At 34.2% G+C, this 17,754-nt stretch overlaps 1 protein-coding gene across 4 annotated transcripts in view; it reads left to right on the top strand.

Moving 5' to 3' along the window:
* NAALADL2 (N-acetylated alpha-linked acidic dipeptidase like 2) overlaps positions 1 to 17,754 on the top strand; it is a 1,259,279-nt gene that overhangs the window by 261,301 nt on the left and 980,224 nt on the right. For all 4 annotated transcript variants that reach the window (XM_046659057.1, XM_046659060.1, XM_046659059.1 and 1 more), the window contains one exon: positions 11,857 to 11,965. The gene's annotated coding sequence lies outside the window, so the exon portion shown is untranslated. The remainder of the gene's footprint in view (positions 1 to 11,856; positions 11,966 to 17,754) is intronic.

The following is a 17,754-nucleotide window of genomic DNA, read 5'->3' as shown; positions in this document are numbered from 1 at the left end:
CCCTCTAATCTCCATACTGGCCCCTTTCTAATCCACAAGGCAGGCAGAATGAGTTTTTCTAAAGTGAATATGTAATTCATTTATTTATTAACCAAATACTTATTTAGTGTTTTTTTCTGTACCAGGCACTATTTTAGATTCTAGGGATAAATCAGTAAACAAAAGAAAGTCTATACTCTCCTAAAATTTACTTCTTAATTTTATTTAAATATTCCTAATACCTTATTCTAGGAGTTGTATTTAATTTTTATCTAAATATATATTTGCATGATGGATTTGGGTGAGAGGAAGGTTATTTCCTACTATCCTCATATTTTGATTATAGAATTTTTTTTTTTTTTGAGGAAGATTAGCCTTGAGCTAACATCTGCTGCCAATCCTCCTCTTTTTGCTGGGGAAGACTGGCCCTGAGCTGACATTCATGCCCGTCTTCCTTGACTTTATATGTGGGACGCCTACCACAGCATGGCTTGCCACGTGGTGCCATGTCTGCACTGGGAACCAAACTGGTGAACCCTGGGCCGCTGAAGTGGAACACGCGAACTTAACCCCTGCGCCACCGGGTTTCAATCAGTTGTATATCAAGTGGTGGAAGCCTGGGTTCTGCTTTCTAAAAATATCATTTTTCATTAAGGATATAGAAATGATGACCAACTCACTGGTTAGTACTTAGGATTTCCTTCCAGTCCCAGAAATAGAAGATGATGTAATCATCATTGTTTTTCTTTACTCTTTAATTCTGCGAATATGTTTTATATATACTACTAATTGCATCCCAAACCTTGGAGCATATTTGCTGCCATAATCTTTAAACAAATTGTAATCCAGCCTAGTGACATGTTTTATTTGGCTCACACTGTGTGTGTGGTAGTTTTAATTATATTCAGTTATTTTCAAAATTAATAGACTTTGTTTTCTAGAGCAGTCAGAAGGTACAGAGTTCCCAAGTATTCTTTCCCCACCCCCAATGTACAGCCTCCCCCAACACCATCAATATTCCCCCCAGTGTGGTACATTCCTTACAACTGATGTAACATTGTACATCAGTTGTCCAACACTGACACATCCCTATCAACCAAAGTCCATAGTTTGTGTTAGAGTTCACGCTTTGTGTTGTTCTATGGGTTTTGAAAAAGGTATTATGGCATGTGGCTACCATTATGGTATCATACAGAATAATGTCACTACTCAAAAATCCTCTGTGTTCCTATTTATCCCTACTTTCCCCTAACCTCCTGGTAATCACTGATCTTTTTACTGTTTCCATAGTTGTGCATTTTTCAGAATGTCATACAGTTGGAATCATATAGTATGTAGCTTTCAGATTGGCTTCTTTCATTTGGTAATATGCATTTAAGGTTCATTCATATCTTTTTGTGGCTTTATACTTCATTTCTTTTTAATGTTGAATAATATTCCACTGTCTGCATATACCACTGTTTATTAATCTATTCACGTATTGAAGGACATTTTCATTGCTTCCAAGTTTTGGCAATTATGAATAAAGCTGCTAAGAACATCTGTGTGCAGGTTTTTGTGTGGACATGTTTTCAACTTATTTGGGTGAATACCAGAGAGGATAATTGTTGGATCATACAGTAAGAGTGTGTTTAGTTTTGTAAGAAACTGTTGTCCAAAGTGGCTGTACATTTTGTATTCCCACCAGCAATGAATGAGAGTTCTTCTTGCTCCACATCCTCATCAGTGTTGTCAGTGTTTTGGATTTTAGCCATCCTAGTAGGTGCATAGTTGTATCTCATATAGTGACGTCTCATTTTTGTTTTAGTTTGCAATCTCCTAAAGATGTTGCATATCTTTTCATATGCTTATTTCCACCTTGACATCTTCTATGGTGAGATGTCTATTCAGATCTTTTGCCCATTTTTTAGTTGGTCTGTTCATTTTTTTTTTATTATTGAGTTTTAAAGGTTTTTTGTATATTTGGGATAATAGTTCTTTTGCAAATATTTTCTCCCAGTTTGTTGCTGTGTTTTTATTCTGTTGACAGTGGCTTTCACACAATAGGAGATTTTTAATTTTAATAAAGTTCAACTTATCAATTCTTCTTTCATAGATCATGCCTTTGTGTTGTATCTAAAAAGTCATTGCCAAATCCAAGGTCATCTAGATTTTCTTCTATGTTATATTCTCAGAGTTTCATAATTTTTCGCTTTCCATTTAGATCTATGATCCATTTTGAGCTAATTTTTGTGAAGGTTTTAATTTCTGTATCTAGATTAATTTTATTTTGCATGTGACTATCTAGTCATTCCAACACTATTTGCTGAAAAGACTATCCTGTCTCGATTGAATTGCCTTGGCTACTTTGTCAAAGATCGGATGACTATATGTGTGTGGATCTATTTCTGAGCTCTCTATTCTGTTTCATTGATCTATTTATCTTTTTCTTCACCAATACCACTCTTTCTTGATTACTATAATTTTATTGTAAGTCTTGAAGTAGGGTAGCATCAGTCCTCTGACTTTATTCTTCATCAATAATGTTCGCTCTTCTGGATCTTTTGCCTGTCCATATGAAATTTAGAGTCAGTTTGTCAATATTTACAAAATAACTTGCTGGGATATTCATTGGGATTGCACTGAATCTATAGATCAAATTGGGAAGAATTGACATCTTGATAATCTTAAGTCTTCCTGTCCATGAACATGGAATATCTCTCTATTTATTTAATTCTTTGGTTTTGTTTGTTAGAGTATTGTAGTTTTCCTCACATAGATCTTATGAATATTTTGTTAGATTTACACCTAAGTATTCAATCTGTGGGCATGCTAATGTACATGGTATTGTGTTTTTAATTTCAAATTCTACTTGTTCATTGCTGGTATATAAGAAAGCAATTGACTTTTGTATGTTCACCTTGTATACCAACCTTGTAACTGCGTATTAATTTTAGAAGTCTTTTGTTGGTTCTTTCAGATTTTCTATATAGACAATCATATCTGTGAACAAAGACAGTTTTATTTCCTTCTTCCCAATCTGTATACCTGTTGTTTCCCTTTCCCATCTGATTGCATTAGCTAGAATTTCTAGTACGATGTTAAAAAGGAGTGGTGAGAGGGGACATCCTTGCCTTGTTCCTCATCATAGCAGGCAAGCATTTAGTTTCTTGACATTAGGTATGATGTTAGCTGTTGGATTTTCTAGATGTTCCTTATCAAGTTGAAGAAGTTCCCTTCTATTTCTAGTTTGTTAAGAGGTTTATCATGAGTAGATATTGGATTTTGTCAAATACTTTTTTGCATCTATTGATATGATCATATGATTTTCCTTCTCTAGAATGTTGATCTGATGAATTGCATTAATTGGTTTTAAAATGTGGAACCAGCCGTGGTAGCTGAAATAAATCCCACATGGTCATGGTGTATAATTATTTTTATACACAGTATCTTTTTAAAAGATTTATTTGTGACAAACATTTAAAAATTGAGACATTCTCCTAATTTATTTTGGGCTTTTTTGAAGAAGAGCTGACATTCTTGGGCTCATTACCCTACATGGCAACAATCTGCTGGAGCTGAGTAGCTGTTGTTGCTCCCCGCTTCACCACTGTCCTTGCAACTCTTTATGCTTTGTGTCCAGTTCCTTCATTCATTTGCATTGCCTGCCTCAAATGGTCTCAAGCATTCTCCTGTCTTGGAACCAATGGATATGCTCCAAATGTTGATGTTCTTTGACCTCTGTGTTGCCTAACTTCTGCACACTGTTGAGATTCTTCACTCCTTTGCACCCGTGACCCTATTTTCTTCCAATATTCTTCCTACTTCTTTTACATGCCTCCCTCATGGATCCTCCTCTTTTCACTTTTTAAAAGTTGAAGTCCTTCAAATCACATTATTAGTTCTTTTCTTTCTACATACTCAGCAGAGGTGATCATCCACTCTTGGTGTTTTTCAGATCCTAGTGTCTCTGCTATCCCCCTGTGCCCATATACTGGCTTCCATTAATGTTATTCAAATATTCATTGGGAATATGAATTGTCTCAAGGAGTCACAGAAAATATCAAGAGAGTAATGATTTTTGAGAGGCCTTTAAAGGGAATGGTGAGCCACAGGTTTGAAATGGCAGTGACAGTTGGAAGGAATGGAAAAAAGGATATGTATCATGAAACATATTGACAGTCTGGAAATGTGTTCAGTTTGCTTTCAGTAGTCTAGTCATAATCTTAATTGACATGGGAATAGGTGAAGACCCAAAGGCTCCTATGCATTTAACAGTGAAATACTGTCCTAAAGTCAAATGTCATCTTAGAGACCAGCCTTGAAAGGAAACAATCTGTAGATCTTTCATTGTTATAGGATGACAATAAATAGCAGGTACATCCATAGTGTGGAATACTATTTGGCAATAAAAGGAATGGAGTACTGATATATGCTATGATGTGATGAACCTCAAAAATATTATGCTAAGTAAAAGACACCAGAAACAAAAACCACATATTATATGATTACAATATCACATATCCCCAAACAGTCAACCTATAGAGACAAAACGCTAATCAGTGGTTGCCTGTGGCTGGTATTGGGGGTGGGGATTGACTACAGGTGGGCACAAGAAAGCTTTTTGAGATATAGAAATGTTCTAAAACAGGATTATGATGATGGTTGCATTATTGTATGAATTTACTAAAAATCATTGAATTACACACAATGGATACATTGTATAAATTATATCTCAATAAAGCTATTAAAAATAGCAATAGCTAGCCTCTTTCTATGCACTTATAAGGCACACTGAGGCTAAGTAAGGTGCCCCAGTACACACAGCTAATAAATATCATGGCTAGGAATTGAACCTAGATAGTCTCTCTTTAGGACACTTGAAAGCATTTTTCATGAATTACCTGATTTTTAATCCTTAATATAACTGTATTAGATGGTATAATTAATATGATTTTCACATTTTACAAATGAAGAAATAAGCCTAAAGGTTAAGTAACTTGTCCAAGGTCGTAGAGCTCATGGTGGAACTGGAATTGAAACCCAGAGAGACTGACTTATAACTTAACATCTGTAATCTTTTTGAGTTAATTGACCCATCAGCAATTATCCCTGAAGCCACAGATGTGGGTTTGTATTTATGAACAGCTGCTAGGGATGGTGGCATTCTAAGTGTGAAAGCCGGAAAACCAAAGTTGCCTAGAGTTTTAATAATAACTTGTTGGGCTGCCTTGCTGGTATCAAGAACTTGACATGCAGCACAAAGCCAAGAAGGCTAAGGCTAGGTAACCATCTGTGAACTGACAAGTTGTCTGGGAAGGAAGTCAGACTTCTTTTAACTTAGGTGAGAATACCCACTTATTTCCATAATCAATCTTATGAAGGAACTGACTGATTTTTAGTAGTGTATTAGTAAATATGTCATGTACTAAGACTCTGTGGCTTGTCAGTCCAACTGTCCTTTCCAATATTTTCTAGACTAGTTTCCTAAAATCTCCTATCCTTTTGGTCACTGTACACACTAGTAGCAATTAATAATAATGATAGCTCACCGATACTGAGTGATTACTATCTAAGAGGCTCTGTGCTTAACTACTGTTAACTCACTAGTACTTAGAAAAACCCTAGGAGGCAGCTATTACTATTATAATCTTTCTTACATTTTTCAGATGAGTGAACTGAGGTATAGTGGGGCTAAGGAACTTGCTGGAGGACACACAACTAGTAAGTAGCAAAGCCAGGCTTTGAGCTGAGGCAGTTGGGCTTGGGTCTCAGGAATTAAAGACTACAGTAAGACTACATCCTGAGGACATAAACCCCACAAGAAACAATCTCTAGTGGGGAGATGTTCACTTTATTTATTCATTTAGTATTTTTTGACTACCAAACTCTATGTTATGCATCGTACTGGGACATTGCTGGTAATTAAATGTGGTTTTAACTATGCAAATTTTATGAATGAACATACTATCTTTTAATATACTTTTTCCTTGCATTTAATATTTTCAGTGGACTATTCAAGATTAGTTTTTACCTCTTATTTTTTATCCCGTCATCTTGTTTTGAAAAAGTAAAAATGTGAATTGATGTAGCAGAATAATGGTAAGAATAACCTCCAGAGCATTTCATCTTGTCACTATTTTTTTAATGTGTGTGAAATCATGGCAGTTATATACGCAAAAGATGTGTAAAAGAAAAAAAATAGTTCATTTAATATATCCCACTAGTCACTCCCTATGAATAATTCCCCATGGTATTTTGGCAAAGATGGGCTCTTGTCTAATTTTAAATGACTCAATTGAAGGAGCTTCAGCTGGAGGTTGATTCTAGAGGCTAATGGACTTGCCATGAAAGGTTTCTAACATTTAGCCTAATTTTCCACTTCTTAACATTTTAGAGTATTACTCCTAATTACTTTCTGTAACCTACTCAGCCTCTGCTGCCTCCTTGTTTCATGCTATTTGTGACTCACTGTCCTTCTAGGGAGGTATTGTGTCTCCCCAGTGTGAATTATTTTTGAGCGAAACATAGTTTTATCTTTACACGGACTGATAGTTCCTATATAGAGGGATAATAGTATATTCTTCCTCTTCAAATTTGGGCTGTGTTATGCATAAATGTACCAAATTATATATTCATTAGTCTTTGATATAAATTTGTGAATTTTAAGTCTTTGAATCATCAGATTGTCTGAACAGTGGTCAATCATTTACTAAATCCGTAGGTGTGAAACCCAAGTCTGTATTTTCCAGTTTTCTATTACACAGCAGATCTGAATGCTTTTCCTGTTTTCCATAGATATCTGTCAAAATATAAGCACTCATAAGAGGATATTGAATAAAATGTTTATATAGATTTTAGGTATATGGAACCTATGTGCCATTTTTCAAAAGAGAAATAATGGTTATATTATTGTGTAGAAATATAATGATTTTTTATGACTGGTAAATAATGTGAACTTTCTAGAGGCTGTCAGTCAATAGTTTATTCTTATTGATTGACATATGTTTCTTTTAACCTTTATGTAGAGACTTTTCAATAGGTTAAACAATTTTGCTGTTTGTTTCCTGATACAGCAGCCAAGCTTTCAGCATTAAGTATAATACATTAAGGCAAGGGTCTTTCCAGAAGCAATAACTTTGTTATGCTTGTCTTTTATCAAGGCCTTGGCATTATTTTTTATATATTATAACCCTTTCATATCATAGCCATAGCTGCTGGTGCTAGTCTGTGTTTTAGAGAGAAACAGTGAAGAAGGGGAATTTATTATAAAGTTCAAACATATATTATTTTGTGAAAATTGTATATATTATATAATGTAACTATACATTTTTTTTTCCAGAGGGAATGCTTGCTAGTTACTACCTTCCATAAGGCTTGATGGTGATTATCCCTTATTTTTACCATACACTATCATGGGAATTACTATCTGGCTGTATTTGAGACTTAGAGATAGGGATATGCATGTTGGAACAAATCCTTGATTAGCAGAGACCCATACTGAGCTCCAGTTCACTCCTTCTGTCCCTGCTGAGAATCATTGCGCAAAGGTTTGTTCTGACAGGCAGTCCCATAAAAACTGGAGCTTATCTGCTATATTGCTTTGATATTTCAATCTACTTTTGCATGGATTTTACACTTTGGCACTTGGTATATTGTCTTTCCTTTGGATATACAGCTGGTGGCTGTATTAGCATTTACTGAAAGTGCATTTCCCACATCAAGGTAAACTTGCTCCTTAGTGTTCTTTCTGAGTAAACCCAAGGTGTCACATTTCAGGGCAAGTGAAACATAACTGATATTTTTTAATCACTTAAAATATCTGTATACACTAGTAGCACTTGAAGAAACTGGATCTTCCATAGCCAGGCAAAGTCACTACTGCCAGGTATTAATAAATCTTCCTCTCTTTATCTAATCTAGTAGTTATCAAATTTTAGTGTGCATTAGAATCACTTGGAGGGCTAGTAAAAACACAGATCACTGGGCCCTATCTCCAGGGTTCCTGATATGTAGTCTGAGATTTTGGATTTCTAACAAGTTTCCTGGTGATGCTGCTGCTGCCAGTTGAGGGATCACACTTTAAGAACAACTGGATTATGGAGTATCATCTAACCACAGTTCTTAAGGCTGTGAATAGGCCAGATCTTATCTGGGGCCCACACTGGAGAACCAGTAAACTAATGTACTGATTGGCAAACTTATTCTGTAATGGAGCAGATAATAAATATTATAAACTTGTGGGTCAGTATCTGTTGCAGCTACTCAACTCTGCTGTTGTAGCAGGAAGGCAGCCATAGACAATACATAAATGAATGGACATGGCTGTGTTCCCTATAAAGTTTTATTTACAAAAACAGATAGCAGGCTGACTTTGGCCCATGGCCCATAATTTGCCAATCCATGATGTAATTCATCAACAAGGGACCTGTATCATTATCCACTCACAAATCTCATATATCCTCTATAGTAGCCAGAAACTACGTGCCCAAGTTTGAGCTAGCAGCTGTGGGGAATACATAAGAAGTATAAATCTGTGTTTTCTACTCTTCTTTAAGAGATTAGAGTTTAGTGTAGTGTTTGCTGTTAGTGCTACTGAGTCAATTCCAACTCCTAGCAACCCTGTATCCAGCAGAGTGGAACCCTTCCCAGTCTTGTTGCACCATTCTCTCACCTTCCGCGCTGTATGAGACAATGCTCCACTGCTATTCATGTTTTCACGGCCAATTGTTTTGGAAGTGGGTGGCCAAGTCCTTCTTCCTAGTCTTTCTTAGTCTGGAAGCTCTGCTGAGACCTGTCCACAATGGATGACCCTACTGGTATTTGAAATCCAGGTGGCATAGCTTTTAGCATCATAGCAACATGCAGCTGCCACAGACAGATATGTGATGTGGTTCCCTGACTGGCAAACAAGTGTGGGCCATGGTGGTGATAGTGCCAATCTTAACCACTAGACCATCAAGTGCAGTATAGTCTTAAGAAAACAGGAGGGAAATTAAATGCCTAGGCTGGAATAGATTTCACCACCTAGGTAAACTTGGAGAATAAGTAGAAACTAGGCAAAAGAGAGCAAAATGAATGTCTTAGAAAGGAAGTCCAGCAAGAGAAAAGGCATGGAAGGAATACTCATTGTGTTCTTCCAATGGGCAGTGAGGAGATCTGTGATATGGAAAAGACTGGAAATGTTAAGAGTCACAGATGCCATTTAATTAACATTTGTTGTGCATACTCTGTATATTGGCACAGTGATACGTCGTGGGGGCACAGCAAATCGAGGTATAGTCCTTGCCTTCAAGAATCTCAGAGGTGGATCAAAATATTAAAGAATCCCGAAGCCATATACAAGTATTTAGAGTTGATATGCTTAACTCACTGTGGGCTTTCAATAGATGTTAAACTGAAAATGAAATTTATGTAATTTACAACAGGGATTTTTTGTTAGTTTTTGATCAGTAGAGTGGTTCGAAGAAAACCATTTTAAGAAAAAATCATCCTCCATAAGCTAGTAAAATGATAACCATATAAAAATGGTTGTTAATATTACATTTATCCCACAGAAACTTTGCTAAATTGGAAAATAATATGTGTTGGGTTGTTTTTTGTTTTGTTTTTGTTTTTCTGTCCTTATATATTGTGCTTAATAAAATCCAATACTAGTGTATTAATATGTTTGTTTAAAGTCGTTAACCAAACTAAAGACAATTTCCAAACAGTTGTGCCATTTTGTCTTTCTGATACAAGTGTATACCATTTAAAAGACTCTGCATAGAGAAAAATTCTCCATGGACAAGTGGGGATTTTAATTTCTGAGATTTTGGATTTGGGTATTCTAAAACATTGGATATAGAGTCTGAATGGAATTTATTATCAAATAAAACATCTAGTGGAGGCTGATTTGTAGGTGTTTGTATATTTGAATGAGATAATCTCCAAGCTTCTTTGTGGGTCCAGTATTCCAACTTTAGGTAATTCTTGAAAGGTCCACAAGGAAGTAACTATTTAGGCAAGTTTCCCTAAGAAAATCACATCTTAAATAATGCATTTCAATACATGAAACTAGAGTACATTCCATTTAGTAAATAGAATCTTGAATTTGTGATTAGAAAAAGCGAGGATTGCTTAAAGGCATTATGTTAGACAAGATGACATATGACTTTTCAGCTATCTAACCCAATCTATACTGTTTGATTTCTTAATCAAATGCAGAGATGCAGATGGAAGCATGCCATTTTTATCCAGTTACATACTAAAAGAAAGATTAGGAGGAGAGTTCTGTGTGACTTAGGTTTCTTGTGGTTTGTAGCGTGAAGACTTAAGTCTTTTGGGAGCATACCTATACCATTTTTGTTATGGCTCCTTCTTCATTTTCAATCTTGAGGGAAAGCAGAAGTCTACATTTGTACTAAGACAATAATTGATTTCTTGCATAACTTTACCCATGAATGTTATCTCGAGGCACTTTTAAATAAAAGTTGAGAATTGAGTAGTGACCTTCAATCCTTCTCCTTTCACATCCTTTTTATTCCCCACAAATGAAATATTCTAAAATATCCTGAACTGTGTGTGTGTATGTGCATGTGTGTGTGTCTATACTGATGATGTAATGTCACTAATCTTGAACCAAGGACTTTATTTGATAATAAGTGGGTCCAGAAAGCTTATCATTTGTGTATTAACTAAGTCAGGTTACTCTTATGAGGAAGCTCTGAAATTCTTGAGAAAAGAAAGAAAAGTTGGATGCGACTTCAAAATTGGATGAATCTACAGGATCTACCTTCAGGAATTTTTCCTGAAAGAAGGGATTTAAGATAAAAATTCAGAAATATTATTGTACTCTGTATTTTGGTAGTGGAGTACTTCATGACACATATTTCCTATTATGCAAAGCTTAAGGGAGATGTGAGATTTTGAAATGAGGAAGAAAAAATTAGGAGAGCAAAGAGAAAGCAAACTAACCTAACAGAGAGGCAAGATTATTTTCCCTAGTCACAAGCTTGTGCAATACTGAAAGTTGACCTTGATTGAAGAAAATAATGCACCCTTATTTGGGGTGCATAATTTCAAAAGGAGGATAAAAACATCATACAATTTCCAGATATCTCAAAGGTAAAATATAAAAATAAAGACGGGAAGTAAAAGTATGAAGCTCTATAATTATGATGTTATTACTTAATATCATAGCCTATAAATATGAAATATAGAATGACCAATCTTGGCATTAGCAGATCTAAAATAATAGGAAAAGACTGTCAATGTCCTAAAATACTATATACTAATATCAGTCAATACAAGGTGGTAGGCATATTATATACAATGTCTCTAATTCTCACAATAGTTCTTCAAGTTACCTATTTTCATCCTAATTTTAAAGTGAAGAAATTGATATTTAAAGAGTTACATAAATTACCATGGTGACACAGGTGTTCAATGGCAGAGCCAAGCTTTCAGTCCTAGATGTGCTCTTTCTACTACACATTTCTTCCTTGAGTTAACACTTCCTCCCCAAGGAGATGGTAAGTTACTTTGTGTCCACTTATGCGTCTTCTGCTTTATCCTTCCTTGTGTTTAGTAGTGCATGGCACAAAGTAAGTATGCCATTTAGGATGGCTAAATTAAGGCATAAATGTAAACATGTGTAAAAATGAGGGCAAGAGAGAAGTTTATGTGTTTGTGTATACGTTTGTCCTTGAAGTAAAATGCGGTGCTTTAAAAAAATATCAATACATTCTTGACTTCCAAAAAAGAATGAAGAATTTCAGGCTACTTACAATAAAAAGAACTGATAGAGTAACTCTTAAAAGCATTAACTAAAGAATAAAATTCAGGAGCCAACTGATGAATTATCTAATACAGCTCCCAATTTAAATTGATCACCTCTGTTTTTTGATTTATGAACAGGAAATGAGCTTTGACTGGTAAGCACCTGCATGAAGAGCCGTGGGTTCAGCTTGTCAGATTCCTGTAACCTGCAAAGACCCTCTGGTTGCACTAGGATCATTCAGTTGAAGTAAGACCTAATTACTTTAATTAGAATCTAAGACTTTTACTCTTGAATCAACTTTTAATAAGATGACTTGGTGTACCTCTATCATGTCCCAATAGCTGCTAATTTTGGAAAAAAGAAGAATGTGAGCATTATTCTATGGCAGTCTTATATATTCCAATTTCTATTCATTTTTTTATTTTATGGACTTGAGCCCATTTTCTTTGGATAGTGTTATCTAAATATTTTAATTTCTGTGTGGCTCTTGAAATTGGTACAATTTCCTTGCCTTTGTGGTATCAATTATTTTTATACAATTGTAAATTTTTTTTAAGTGATCAAATTAGTCTCATTTTTTTTGGTTTAGGTTGGCCTACTGGTTTTATTTAAAAATGACAACAACAATGCAGTTTGTGTCATGACACAGCATAGCTTTGCATTGCTTATTTACTCCAAATTTATACAGGTTTGTTCATCTTTTGGAACACGTGTCGGTATATGGCCACACGTAAACTGTGAACTTTCATTTAGGCATTAGAGTTTGAAGACACATCCCAAAGAGAGTTTATAGTTCTCCCTGGAACACTCCTGTTTTGAGGAGCTGATCCCAATGTCTGATTGAAATACTTTTTTTTGTAGAGCACTAGCTGCAGTCAAAGTTTAAATGCTGGTTCAGGCTTACTAGGTATAAAACTTTATGTGGCATGGATGCTGCAAAGGACCAAGAGATAGCACAGAACCAAGAACTTGGAAATTTGAGCGCGCCCAGCATGGCCAACAACATACTTGAGGAACCTAGATAAATCAGTTAACCTTTAGAGTATTCCCTTGGTTCTGAATTGAAGGGGTTAGAATAAGTCAGGGAAGGCTGACAAATTCATATGCCTTGAAGATCAGGCATATTATGCAAGCATATGAAGTGGCTGGGTGTGAGACAATAAGGAATTGAGGGCGTATGGGGGAAGAGACTGTGCCCCTTCTAAAGCCATGTAGATTCAAGCATTTTAAAGCTGGACAAAGAAGTAAATTGTGTTGAGTGGGGAAGGGGGAAATAGGAGAAGGATTGAACTTGGCCATTGGATTGAATAAATTCTAAGGTCATTTCCAACTCAATATATGGTTGTAAAATTTTATTACTGTGTGAGACACTTATAATATTGCCTAGCATGTGTTGAGCTGTATATGTGTTCCTTTTTACATATTAAAAATAAATAAGTATAAAATAAAAAGTTTGTGGTTTGAATTTCCCTTTGAATTAGAAGTAGAATTAGGGAAAAGTGATTTTTTGACCATAAAATACTTAAATGATTCATCAATTTAATATTTTTTTTTTCATTAACTGACCTGGAATGAGAATTTTGAGTCTAGTACTATAATCTAAGAATAAAACTTAGCCTGTAAATTTCTGGTTAGCATCTTCTCTCTTATTGGATATTTTCATTAAAAAATCATGTGAACAGCTAAAGGAGAGTTATACCACTTTTTTGGGACTAGTTTCATGATTCTTTAAGAAGTACTTAAAAGTTCTGGTTTCTTTTGATTAATATTTTAACACAAATGTTATTTTATATAGAAAAAATGAAAGTGGTAGTTTAAATAAGGATGTTTTCTAACAATTTTCTAGCTCAATCAGTTTTTGCTTTTTTTAATTTTCCTTTTTATAGCAATGACATATATTTATTTCTTTTTATCACCTTTTACTGCCTTTCAAACCTATATTTTAGCTGAGAAAATAAGTACATTTTATCAGTTGCTAATGGCAATTAAGCAACAAGCCTAGTGGAAGATGGGATGTGGGCCAAGTCAATACACTCTGGGGGTCTTATCTATTCCCTTTGGCTCAATTTAAATCAGAATTTATGTCTACAAGAAAATTGACCCTATGACTGTAGGGAGCCACATGTGTTATCTCACTGATAAAAGGAGAATTAGAATGACCTGGAATTTTTGTGTCTTTAGTTGGTAGCTTCCAATAGCTTCCTTCTTTAGTACTTCTATGGCTTTTTGTTTCATGATCATGTGCATTTGTAGCAAATTCAAGTTACTTCAGGTACGATCAATTTTGAGGATAAGTGTATTGTGTGAGGCGTGCTATATCTTTCAGGTAATTTTCTCATGTGTTAGTAGAAACTGTTGCTGCCTTAAGATATATAATCCCCAAATAATGTTTTAAAAGGCTTTTGCATTAGATGTTATAGTCCAGATATGTAATGATTTTAAGTATTTGCTGTCCATTTCTTTGATAGCCAAGTCAAAACTGAAGTACTTGGATGTTAATGCTCAAACTGATCAGAACTAGTTAGATCTGTTCCTTGACTGACCCACAGCATGTGACATTTACAAAACATCTGAGCTTTTTTTTTCAAACATCCATGACATCCTCTGAAGGCTTCACATATTGTAGAAAACGTATAAACATGTAAGTGAAAATGTTGGCTGATATAATTTAAAATAAGCCGTACTGGGAGGCTTTCTAATGATGCTATCTTATACCCTACTTTCTTGTTTTATAGAGGCATTTTGTAAAAAAAAAATTACCGGTGTGATTAAGGATTTTCTTTAAGAAATAAATTAATATATGTTTGTCTTCAATGCTTTGGTAACACAGAGTATATGGACAAGGTAGACATTTAAACAACAAACAAGTGTTTCTTTATTATCTTTCTAGGCCTACAGAATTACTGACAGAAATGTCTAATCCATTGTTCAGCTCACTGATTCCCAACATGAAAATAAAATAATGCAAGCTTCTAAACCGAGGTTAAGTACCTCAGTTTAGAAATTGCCACCTTTCTTGTATGTACACCTCATCAGTGGTTCTGAAACTAAGAGCCCCCAGGCTTGAATTCCTTTCATGTTATGAAAGATGGTCTGATACGCACTTAACATAAGTTCACCTTTAGCATTTGACATTTATTAGTCCTGGTCTTGACAGGAACTGTTTAATTAAATTCAAAGTGCCATTGTTTTTAATAATCCAGAAAGAATGAGTATGAATTGAGGTTTGAAAAAGACATGACAGTGGATTTAAGAATACTGTAGTTCCTGTGTGAATATTGCAGTTGTTTGAAAAATTTTACAAAATATTCTTATTATCAAAATCTAATTTAAGGTTTAACGATGCAGTAAAGTTGAGATGTTCACAAAGAAACCAGAATAATAACAGTAAAAATTTAACCATAGTTTAGTATAATCTAACCAAAATTTTCTGGTCAATTAGATTTGATTGCGTTGAACAGTGACAAACTACAAAAGTAATTAGGAATCACTTATTAGTGAGTGGCTGGATGCTGGTGCCTGTTAAAGGCATTTTATGCTGCTCAAGGTTTGTCACATTTAAAGAGACCTTCCTGGGTCTCTTTAAATCAAAGTAGATGCAATTATCACAATTTTTATTTTTCTCGAGAAAGTTCTCACTGGACTGTTTAATAAATGTGATTTGTCCCAGAATTTACTCTCTGTTATTTCATTTTCCTTAAGAGGCAGACTTTGCTCAAGGGTACAAGGCTAATAAAAAAAAAATTAGACAGTTAAATGATCTAACAGCAACAATTCAATGGAAAAATAAAACCTAATGTCATAAACAGCCTTAGAACACTCAGGATGTATGCATTTCTAACCCACTGGATTTAAGTAGAGTACAAGGGAGAAATAGAGAAGAGCTCTGTTGGCCAAAGTCTTGAGGTACTTTTCATCTGTCCTTAAGTATGTCCCCACGCCCAATGTAATCTCATCTAAATAATGCTTTCCTAGTTAAACTAATCAGCATGAGGTTAGCTTTCTTAGGAAAAGACTCATAGTCTATTTCTTTTAAAATACATTTTAATAAAATCATTGAAATATTTTTGGGTTGAGCTATATCATACAATTCACTAATAAAAAATCCATAAAAGTAATTTAAATACAATAAATATATAAATTGCTTTTTATTATTTCTGGTAGAAATGGTAATTTTTGTATTATTAGACTCTATCCTTGAAGCTGAAATTATATTAAATTACTTTTTATGTTTTGTTTTAAGAATGTTGTATTTCTCTCAGAAGACAAACCTGAAATAGTTTCCTTTCTAAAGTAATAAAAGAAAAATATTCATATAGGGAATAAAAAGTCAGTCATTCAGAGCTAAGTGATAGTGTAAAGGAGAAGAACCCCAACTAATTAACTTTCTAGCTTTATATAGAGAAATCAATTGGTACATATTTCTTGCCTAATTTCATAAGTTTTTTCAAGCTTTTTGTCTATAGTTTTTGATATAAATTTCAAAGATAGCAACTTTTAACCATATTAATCAGTTTGTTAGCAATTCTTTTAATACTTGATGCTGAAAATTATCTTTACACAAGTGGCTTCATTTCCTTATATAACTGAAATAGTTTTGCAACGTTTCCTTGCAAATTTGACATATGGTCTCTTGTTAACTTACATGGTATGAATTTCATATTTCTGAGTATATGAAGTGCTTTCTTATCTTTGAAACACCTTTTCATATTTGTCTTTCCAAGAAAACTATTTCTACATTGATTTTTTTTCCAAGCTGAACGTTCACCTTTTAAATCAAAGTTTGTCTGTACTGCTATAAAACTCATTGTCTTACTATTCTTACTTTTTGGTGTAAAATACTTCCACCATATGTAAATGTTAATATTTTAATAAATACTCTTTAAAATTTTTCAGAGACAATTTCATAAAATATCTATAGTGAGCCTATTATATAACAGACACTATATCAAGTACTGGAGGAACAAAGGTAATTATGCTATAGTACTTTCTCTCAGAATGTTCACTGTTTAGGGGAATACAAATAACTATGATATCTTGTGATATCGTAATGTGAGCATGTAAAAAGTAGCACAAAGGTGGGCGTGATTTTTTTAACTCCCAAATCCTTATTTCTAGCCCAGATCAATCTCTTTGGCTACCAATACAAGGACTAGGGTGATCAACTTTTCAGAGAGCCAACCTGGGACACAGTCATACCATGCCAGTCCACAAAAACCAATATAACATAACATAACTTAACATAACATATAACAATTATATGCATGTGTGTTATTTAACATCACAGTATGTACAATAGGTATTTATATGAAATTATATCTGATTCCTTATTATTTACTTTTCTGTTACATAATTGCTATTAAACAAAATAGCAGTAGAATAAAAGTGTCAACTAGTAGTAATTAATAGGACTACTTAGACAAATAATATGTATAAAAATATAACAGTATTTTTATAATGCTTCATTCTGTCCTCTGATACAGCAATTTATTTTAACAATTTTTTTGGAATTTTATTGGATATTTAAATTTTGTAGACTACATTATGGTCAATTTTTAAGATAAATAAATTTGAGATTACAAATGGAGAATTAAGAACTAAGTAAAAGATATTTCTTATATTTAGTATAAAATAGCAGTGGTGTGTTTCTTTCTGTCCCATGATACAGTAGGGTATTTTTAGTCTTTCTATTTCCTTTTCCAATAACACTTCTCTAAACTGTCTGTAGTCTTTAGGTCATTATTCTTTTCTTTTAAGTAAAGTAAAACTAAGTATAGGCACGTGTAAAATTTGCTTTGATTTGAAGCTCTGCTCTTATCAAGCCCTCATGACACTAATTGCGGGTATCAGCCCAATGTGATGACATCAAGCTAACATCTCTCAATAAAATCATTTGATTACTTAGGATCTTACTTCCTAGCAGTGGTAAGTATTTAAATTTGTTAGAATTAGATTCCAGATCTGTCTATCCACTTTGTATCTACAGGCTTGTTTGGTAGACCAACTGCCAACCAGGTCTTTTCTTCTAAAAATGT

The sequence above is a fragment of the Equus quagga genome, chromosome 4 (genome assembly GCF_021613505.1).
Source record: "Equus quagga isolate Etosha38 chromosome 4, UCLA_HA_Equagga_1.0, whole genome shotgun sequence".
NCBI classification, from domain to species: domain Eukaryota; kingdom Metazoa; phylum Chordata; class Mammalia; order Perissodactyla; family Equidae; genus Equus; species Equus quagga.
Note: the sequence above shows the minus strand (reverse complement) of the source record. Positions and strands in the feature narration are given on the sequence as shown.